The sequence below is a fragment of the Urocitellus parryii genome, chromosome 5 (assembly GCF_045843805.1).
Source record: "Urocitellus parryii isolate mUroPar1 chromosome 5, mUroPar1.hap1, whole genome shotgun sequence".
Lineage (NCBI taxonomy): Eukaryota > Metazoa > Chordata > Mammalia > Rodentia > Sciuridae > Urocitellus > Urocitellus parryii.
In genome coordinates this window covers 125,781,533-125,792,081 of record NC_135535.1, presented here as the reverse complement: position 1 = coordinate 125,792,081, position 10,549 = coordinate 125,781,533, and positions in this window count along the sequence as shown.

Sequence of the window (10,549 nt, the reverse complement as noted above, 5' to 3'; positions counted from 1 at the left end):
AACCCTATTTTTCACATTTTAATAAGTCGAAATATTATTTTAAGGATTTTCTTCTGGTGTCCCAATTCCTGCTTTTGCAAAGAAAATGTTCTTGATAAAGTCCCTAGGGGTTTTGTAAAAAGTGACTTATGGAATCTAGCAATTTCAGGCCTCATTGGACTTCACAGGCCCACCTGACCAGCCAGCCTTTTCTCCAGTGTTGTGGGTTCTCCAATGGCACAACAAGGTAGGAGCATTGGCCTCTAATGTATAAGTATAGGGCTATAAATGGGTACTGTGGGAGGGCGTCCTGGAACACCCTGATTTTTCACCATGCTCCAGGTCTGGAGCAACAGTGCATCATGGGGAAGCAGGTTGTAATGGAGGATTAGAGGAACTGATGGAATTCAATTCCAGTTTAAGAGCCAGGTGAGGTTTGGGCTGCCATGAAAGACTTTCATTGGGCTGTGGGCTTTCAAGGAACCTGCTTTCAGTATTCATAAGGATGGGTTCCAGGAACTTTGGTAGAATTTGGGGTGGGGAACTTACAGTAACAAGTAGGCCTATCAAACTGATGATCCACAATCTAAGTCTTCAGATGCATCAACTTTACCAGGAACTTAGAATCCCTCAAAGATGAAGAGCTGTAGTAAAAAGGGTTTTACTGTTTTACACAATGCTGGCAATGGAACCTAAAAATGTCCTGTCACTGAGCTATATGCATAGGGCTTTATTTAATAAACAGGTCTCAACTTGGTCATAGTAAAGATATGAAGACAAGGTTTGCCTCACTTTCCAAATCCTGAAATATCTGGCTCCTTAAAAGTTTGTCCACCCAGCTCAGCATGGTGGTGGTGGGAGTTCAAAGCCAGCCTTACCACTCTGCCTGCCATTTCTAGTGTAAATGGGCTTGGGGTGTGGCTCAGTGGTTAAGTGCCCTTGCATTAAATCCCCAGTACCAGAAAAATATTAATAGTCAATCCCAGTTGTAGAAAACTGGAAATAGGGGTTGAGGATGTAGCTCTGGTAGAGTACTTACCTAGCATGTAGGATGCCCTGGGTTTCATCCCTAGCACTTGGGGGGCGGGGAGAGGCACATGGTACAGAAGGAAGGGGAAGTTTATTTTCATCAAAGATTCTGAGGAGCCTGATATTACAATTACGAATCAATTAGGATCATAGCATATGAGAAGGCCTTTGACATATCTCCCATATTACAGCTTAGTGGCAAGGGCACATAGCTAGGAAATGGTCTCTGTTGAAAAGGGTGGTTATACTAGGAAAGGGGCCAGAGAAAAGAGCAAAGAATATTTTCTGGAAGTGACCAGGGATACAGAGGGATGTGCTGGAGGAGTGGCATCAGCATTTTGAGAAGCTTAATGGAAGATCGGCCCAAGGATTCCACACATAGGTAGTGTTGGCCATCAGGGGTGGTAAACATGATTGTAGTAATGGCAGTGAGGGACCTTGATCATCCTGGATCTGCAGCAAAGGCTAACAAAGAGGACAGCTAATGAAGGTATATCTTGGCTAAAATAGCCAAAGAAGACTGGAAACAAAATGGACATTGACCATGTTTTTCTGGTTTTATGTTCTTAGTACTGAGGATTGAAACAGGCACTCTACCACTGAGCTACGTCCTGAGGTCCCTGATATCGGCCATTTTAGCAGAATCTTGTTCTATTTACAATCAGTTCTCAGACCCAAAGACCATGATAAGTTGAGGAAAGGCATGGCACCATTACAACTACACAATATTTTACTATATTTCTCTCCAGGGCCAGGGCAGAAGGAATGAATGATCTCAGTCTCTCCGGGTCTAAGTCAGCATGAATATTGGGACCCATTATTCCCCAATGACTCCTTTGTTACAAGAGAACAATTCCAGAAAGGTAGAGTGGCCTTGGATTCTCTGGATGGATACTGTGTGTCTCACAAGTTTATAGACCGTTATGATGTCAAAACCTAAGTGTGAGTGGGCAAGGGTACTCCAGAAAGCCAATCTCTCACTGGGTCCCTGGTTTGTGAAGAGTCACAATGGTAGGAAAGACCAAGAACAACCCAAATGGTTTTCCCTATCCAGGAAAGTAAATCAGCATTGTGCAACTTTTGAGGTTAGGAACATGTATAGAGACCAAAAAATTTCATTTTTTTTTTCCTGCTGTATTGAACCAAAGCAGTACACATGCACACATGCTAGGCAAGTGCTCTACCACTATATTCCCAGCCCTGCATCTTGCAACTCTTTAACCAGTAAGAAAGGCACAATTTGTGGTAAGACATTTTGGATTTTGAAGAAAGATTCTTTGACACTTGAAAAACTGTTGCCCAATTGCCAGAAGGCTGCAAGAGTTCTGTCAGCTGTACTGCCATCTGCTACAAATGACAGAGCAGGCCCTACCACAGAGGTACCTGTGTTCATAAATGATTCCAGCTGAGTACAGTGGCACATGCTGTAATCCCGGAGACTCAGAGGCTGAGGCAGGTGATTCTCAGTTCAAGTCAAACCTGGGCAAGTTAGTGAGATCCTGTCTCAAAAAAGTAAAAAGCTCAGTGGTTAAAGCACCCTTGGGTTCAATCCATAGGACCAAAATATAAAGGGGAGGAGGCTGCAAATGAAGCTCAATGGTAAAGTACTCCTGGTACTGCCAAAAAATAAGATGATTTTATGTGGTGACTGAGAAAGCTAAATAACAGTTCAAATCCCAAGTGTCTGAATCAAGGCCACATCTGTAGGAGAGAGCTAGTAGTTATTAAAAAATCAGCCCTTAGCCAGGCACAGTGGCATATGCCTGTAATTCCAGCAACTCCAAAGGTGGGAACAGGAGGACAAAAGTTCAAACCACCCTCAGCAACTTAATGAGACCCTGTTTCAAAGTTAAAAAAAAAAAAAAAAAAAAAAGAAAGCTAGGGATGTAGCTTAGTGGTAAGACACCCTGGGCTCAATCTCCAGCAGCCACCCACTTAAAAAAGAAAAAAAAAAAAAATCAGCCCCTGAGTACTACTGAATTCATCAGAGCTGGGCCCAGTGCATGGGAGACCAAGTCACCCTGTAGTAAGACCAACTTCATGTGCTGAGTGCTGGCGGGTGCATTGATGTTTCCCAGTCTGGTTTAGAACTCCTGGACTCAAGCAATCCTCCTGCCTTAGTCTCCCGAGTAGCTAGGGTTACAGGCATATGCCCCTGTGCCCAGCTTATTTGTATTTTCTACATACAAAATCATATGACATTTTGTAGCTCAATGATAGTGTTTGCCTGGCATGCAGGAAGCCCTAGGCTTAATCCCCAGGACCACAGAATAAATAAAAATATCATTCACAAATAATGACAGTTTTGCCAGGCTCAGTGGCACCAGAAGCTGAGGCAGAAGGATTGCAAGTTCAAAGACAGCCTCAGCAAAAACGAGGTCCTAGGCAACTCAGTGAGACCCCGTCTCTAAATAAAAAACAAAATAGGGCTGGGGATGTGGCTCAGTGGTTGAGTGCCCCTGAGTTTAATGCCCAGGACCCCCAAAATAATAATACTGACAGTTTTATTAATTTTTTTAATCCTTATGTATGGACATCATTCTGTCTATGCTTAGATTTGTTGCTATTTTAGCACTAGAAAATTTGATGCTAGCTGGCACGGTAGCCCAGACTTACAATCCTAGCATCAAGTTTTTGAGACAGGGTTTGGTCTCACTAAGTTGCTTAGGGTCTCACTAAATTCTGAGACTCGCCTTGAATTTGCAATTCTCCTGCCTCAGTCTCCCAAGCCTGTGGAATTACAGGTATATCACTGCACAGACACCCAACCACAATTATATTTAGGTTTTCTTCTAATCATTTCAACATGTGTATCTTCTTTCTGTTTGTTTAAAAATGTCTATTTATGGCTGGATACAGTGGAACACATCTGTAATCCCAGTGGTTCAGGAGGCTGAGGCAGAAGGATCTGGAGGCCAGACTCAGCAATTTATGGAGGCCTTAAGCAACTTATTTATTTTTAAATAAATAAAAAGTGCTGGGGATGTGGCTCAGTGGTTAAGCACCCCTGGATTCAATTCCTGATTCAAAAAATAAAAATGTCTTTTTCTGGCCAGGTGCTGTGGTACATGCCTATAATCCTAGCAACTCAGGAGGCTGAGGCAGGAAGATTGCAAATTCAAAGGCCCTAAGCAATTTAGCAAGACCCTTTCTCAAAAAAGGCTGGGAATGTTGCTCGTGGTTAAGCACATCTGTGTTCAATGTTTTCAAAAATATATATTCATACCAAAAATATTTTTTTAAATAAAATGGGTTTTTTTGTTTGTTTGTTTGTTTTGTACTAGGGATTGAACTCGGAGGCACTGAACCACTCAGCCATATCCCCAGCCCTTCTTATTTTTTTCTTTTGAGATAGGATCTCACTAAATTGCTTAGGGCCTTGTTTGCTAAATTGCTGAGACTGGCCTTGAACTTGCAATCCTCCTGGATACTTTTGATTATTAGATGTTATGTACATAAATTGTAGGCATGGGATAGCTATTAGAACCACATGATATTCTCATCTTTTGGAGAACTGGTGGAAGCAGTGCAACCAGAATTTTTTTCCCTAACCAGGGATTGAATAACCACTGAGCCACATCCCTGGTGTTCCCACCCCCACCCCCTACCCTTTATTTATTTATTTATTTATTTAATTTCTTATTTTGAAACAAGTCTTGCTAAATTGCTGAGGCTGGCCTTGAACTTACAATCATTTTGCCTCAGCCTCCTGAATCACTGGGATTACAGGCATAAGCCATCTAGCCTAGCACCAGATTTTTTTTTTTTTAAATTACCCTGAGAATTTGAAAACCTCAAAATAACCAATGTGTACTTAATGGAAATCACAAAACTGCGATCTGAGAATGGCAAACACGTGAGCCAAAACTCAAGAGAATTCTGCAAATGAAAATTTGTAATTTACATTCTGGTAGGAGTGGGGGACCATAGCAACAAATAAATGGAATAGTTTGGGCTGAGTACAAAGAGAAGCCAACAGTGGTTGGAAGGATGACTTTGGTGTTGCAGTTTTAGAGATTCAGAGAAACCTACTGAGACGGTCCAAAGGATGGGAATTGGTGACCTAGAAAGCCTGGGGGGGTTGGGGAAATGTGCAGCAGAAGGACTAAAGTACCCCCATGCCTTAAGGCTACACTGGGAGGCATGGTGGGAATACAGAAGGTAAAATTGGAGCTCTAATGATGAGGCCTGTTGAGCCTATAGGGGATTGATAACAGGTGTGCACCACAACACCCGACTGAATTTTTTTATATATATAAAATAAATAAGGCACATTTTGAGCAGAGTTGATATGACCTTGCCTTATGAACATTCTTCCACTTGCTGAGTTGGGACTTAAGTGATTCCTCTATAGAGCCAGGCACAGGACTTAATCAGAGAACCCTGAGACATCCTGTTTATCATCTCTCGTGTTAACTGCTAACCCTCACTTCTTATCCTGCGTTTATAGTCTTAAAAAAATAATAATAATGAGAGTAGGATTCTGCAACCTTCTGGGAAACAGAAATATAACAGTGTTCTCAAGCCAATGATCTTAGAATAAACCTTAAAACTGTTTTTCTTTAGTTTCTTACATAAGACCCTTATTTCTAAAGCACTTTCCTGGACGACTTAACAATAGAAATGAACAAACTATTGATTCACACCACAACTTGGAGGGAATTCTAGAGTGAAAAAAGCTAATCTTAAAAGGACACATATTGCCAAGTGTGATGGTGCAAGTCCATAATCCCAGCTACTCAGGAGGCAGAGGCAGGGGGATCACAATTTCAAGGCCCCTTCAGCAATTTAGCAAGACCTTGTCTCAAAATAAAATTTAAAAGGGTTGGGATGTAGCTCAGTGGTAGTGTGCCCGAGTTTAATTCCCAGTACTGCAAACAAAACAAAAAACATACTATGTGATTCTAATTATATAACATCTCTCTCCATTCTTTCCTCCCTCCCTCCTTCCTTTCTTTCCTTTTCTTCTTTCTTTCCTTGCTTCCAGTCCTGGGAATGGATTCCAGGGCCCACTGAGCTACATCCCCAGCCCCATTTATATAACATCCATGAAATAATAAGATTATAGACATAAAGAACAGGTTACTAATTGACAGGGGTTAAGCCTGGGGTTTTGATAGGGAAGGGGGTAAATATGACTATATTTTTATTTTATTTTGGTACTAGGAATTGAACCCAGTGGTGCTTAACCATTGAGCAACATCTCCAGCACCATGTATGTATGTGTATGTATATGTGTATATATATATATATATATATATATAGTTTTAGGACCTCGCTAAATTGCTGAGACTGGTTTTAAATTTGCGGTCCTCCTGCCTTAGTCTCCTGAACCACTGTGATTACAGGCATGTGCTACCACGCCCAGCCACAAGTGTGACTCTAAAAGGTTGGCATGAGGGATCCCTCTGATTTGTGGTGGTTGCCACACAAATCTACACATAAACTGCACAGAACTAAACATACTTACACATACAAAAGAATGAGGTAAAACTGGTATAGTTTCAATAAGGTTAGTTGGTGTATCCTGGTGTTTTGTTTGGTGTGAGGGATTGAACCCAGGGGAACTTTTATTACTGAACTACATCTCCAACACTTTCTAAAAATTTTTATTTTGACATAGGGTCTTGTTAAGTTGCCAGTGTTGTTCTCAGACTTGTAATCCTTCTGCCTCAGCCTCCCGAGGTGCTGGGATTACAGGCCTGTACCACTGTGCCTAGTCGGTATCCTGGTTTTGATAGTGTACTCTAGTTATGCAAGAAGTTTCTAGGGCTGGGAGTACATCTCTGCATTATTTTTTACAATTTCATGTAAGTCTCCAATTATCTCAAAATAAATGCAAAGTTTTTGTTTAATTGAAAAAAATAGCACAGGAACACAAATAATAGATCTAATTAAAAGATTAGGAAGTCCAGAATTTGATATTTATTTTCTTATGCATTATTTATTTATCTATTTTTGGAACTGGGGATTGAACCCATCCAGGTTCAATCTGAGCCACATCTCTAGCTCTTTTTATATTTTATTTTGAGACAGAGTCTCATTGAGTTGCTTAGAGCCTTGATAAGTTGCTGAGGCTGACTTTGAATTTAGGATCTTTCTGCCTCAGCCTTCTGAGCCACTGGGATTATAGGCATGTGCCACTGCACCCAGCTATTTATTAATCTTTGTGATATTGAGGATTGATACCCAAGCCTCATGTATGCCAGGCAAGTGCTATACCCCTAGCTTTGTATATAAATATAAATAAATCCTAGTATACAGTAATCAGAAAAAAAAAAATCCTTTTCTCAATTGTCACCTTTGAGTTCTGTCATAGCCTGAATTCTGGTCGCCAATTCACATGTAAAAGAGAGAGGAAATGTTCTCAAAGACTAGTAAGCTTTTAGCCTTGATTATTTCTTGATGGTAGGTCAGGAATTGGTTTATCTTCTGAGTGATAGTCTTTGTAAATGCCTATAAAAATAGTGAAAGACCAATAATAAATCACGATAAAAGATAAATAATAGATAATAAAGTATCCAAAAATAAGATTTGTTTAATTATAAAAGAGGGAGCTCAAAAAAAAATAAAATAAAATAAAAAGGCAAGCTTCCCCAGAGCTCAGGAACACACTGCTGAGAGCTAAACCAAACAGTTTTCTATGAAAGTTTTTTTTAAATAAATTTATTGACCAACAAGCTTATTAACCAAGCAGCAAAAGATTAATTAAACACATATTAAAATAAGAAATATATAATCACCTAGTAGGCCCAGCTACTGGGCTCTCTCTGGGACAGTATAAATGTCAGAAACAACCCAGTCCTTCAGAAACAGAGCTCAGAAGCTATGGGTTGGAGGCTATCTGTGTACTTCATCTGCCTGTGAGAATTCTGAGTGCTTCAGTATCCCCTTATGAACAGCAAGGAAAATACAGTCTCTATCTCATAAGTTACTGGGAAAACTGAATTAGCATGCACAAAGTGTTTATAACAGTATCTGTCACATAATAAGTGCTCAATATAGTGGAAGTTATTCTTTACCTTTTCTTTCTCCTGGGCAGCCCTTCATCTAGGAGAAGATGAGCCCAGGGAGTAATCTCACAAAGAGAAACCTGGAGACAGATGCCTCTCATCTCATGGCTACATATTTCACTCCTTACTCCAAGGAGGGAAACAGAAAAGCTTGTTTCCCTAGGGATTCAGCAGCCCAAACCCATGGCCCTCCCTTGTCCATCCATATGGCCCTCCCTTGTCCATCCATATGGCGCTAACACTGACTTCACCCTGCATCTTCTCATTCCACCAGCACTGCCTCCTGGCACAGTATCACACGCCATGATTAACCCAATCTCCCTGATATCCCCTTCACAGGTGTCATATTTGACAATGAAAGGATAAGCCTGCAATTAGTCACTGGTCAGGTTTATTGACTAATGGTGATAAGGGGGCTACACACAGGGCACTGTGTGGCTTCTAGCCTAGAGTAGTTTCTTAAAGAAATGGAACAATTGTGGGATTTAAATTTCGAGTGACATTTATAAAAATAAAGCACGAAGCCAAAGCAGAATTGGATGTAACAGGTCTCCACTACCATGAAGCCCAGCAGGAACAACCTGAAGATGCATGTAGAATACCATATCCAGCAACCTGTCCCCCCATGCTGGATGCTCTGGTTGGAAATGGAGGCTGCATCTCATGTCAGTGACAAGTGCACCAGACAAGGGTGGGGTTTCATTTTAACAGGATTTCATACAGTAGAGCTTCTCAAGGTTTATTGATTGTGGTGATCCAGGTTTCTCCGAGTCAGAGTGCCATGCTGTTTCCTTTCACCTTGGCAGGCTGGTTCCCTCCTGTTACCCCAGACTTGGATCAGACAGAGCTTTTTTTTTTTTTTTTTTTTCCCTCCTCCTTTCTCAGAAGCCATCCACTTACACCAACATTCTCCTGAGTCTAAAGATGAGAGGAACTCTTGCACCACTCCCTCTAAGATTGAAGGGTGGGCTCGGAAGCCACTTGAGTGAGCTCTACTGGGATGGCCTCCCCATGAGGGCCCCTCAATCCTCCTGCTCCAGCCCTCCCACAGGGCTCTGCTGCACAGCTAGCGGCCCTCTGTGTGCCTGAGAAAGGTGCTCCCTGCAGCACCGCACCGCACCTGCCTCCCTTTTGATTTTATCACCTGCATTCCAGTCACGCTGCCTTTTTTCTACTCCTGAGAATCAGCGAGGTCATCATGCCCTCCAGTAGTTTGCATGTGCAAACTCTATGAAGGTGGTTTGCGTGGCTCCTCTAACCTTTCACCTCTTGAGGACTCAGCTCCTGTGTCACCTCTTGGCTGGAAAACTGGTCCACCGCTCCCGCTGCAAATGCTGGGATCCTGCAGGCTTTGTGGGGCCAGCAGGGCAACGGGGAGAGCTTGCCCAGGTCCTCAGGTCTTTTGTCCACTGGACCTGGACCTGCCTGGGCCACTACAGCATGTCAAATGGCATATGGAGAATGCGTGACTGACAGGCACTTCCACATACCTCCTGGTGGAGGAAGACAAAAATGAGGCCTTCAGGGAGCAGGCTTTGGATATACAAGGAACTCGGATTTGCATAGATGACTTTTGTTTCTAAAATGCATCATGCATGGCTTTTTGGCATGGAGTTCTTTGTGAGGTCTCTCAGGAAATTGGGGATGGGTATATCATGTGTTGGTCTAGGGGGATACAGGGTTTTCCTGGGGTGGACAGGTCAATGAAGGAATTGCTGCATTTCCTGGGCTGTGCCAGCTAGAGAGTGCTCATTGAATAAGGGTGACCACTGAGGGTCATTCTAGGTTACAGGACTTCTGGTGTCTCTAGGCAAGGGATGAAAAGTATAAGGTTTTTTGATAAAAACATTGTGGTTTTTCATGTGGTGCATGGATCCCTATGGGGCTGGCTAGAATGGGAGATATGGTATATATTGGGGGAGGGGTTCAACAATTGGAGGGGTCTCAAAATCTTTCTATGAGCGGGCCTCCAGACACATAGGAGGCTAAAAGATGCAGGATGCCCCCTGCCATTTCCTCCCAGACCTAGAGAGGATCACAAGATCGCTTGAGGGAGTGGTGAGACCAATTTAATTTATAAATAGATTTTGGACAGCCCCCTGATCAGAAGGGCACCTCACAGCCCATCTTGGAAGAGAGACCATTCCAGAGGGTAAGGCCTCCAGTGGGGAGACAGGAGCAGCCACTGGCAAAGGCTGAGATCACGAGGAGTCCCTCCAAGCTGGTCCTGTGCTCAGCAGGTATTGGCAGAGCCTGCAAAGAGTTGGGGCGGGCCTCAGAGATGCATCCCTATGCAGTCACCCCTTCCCTCCCCCAGCTCCTCAGAAGCCCAGCTCACCTGGAGTGATGAGTGGAATGGTTTTTTCAGGTAAGGGACTAGAGAAAGGATGTAACCAGATTAGCATCAGGTTAGCATTGAGGATATTCTATCTTCCTTCCCCAGGACTCCTGGTTTCCCTCCCTCTGGGGGCACACCTGGCTTGCTGCTCTTCCATGGCCCCTTCTACAATGAGCAGAGCTTTCTCTGA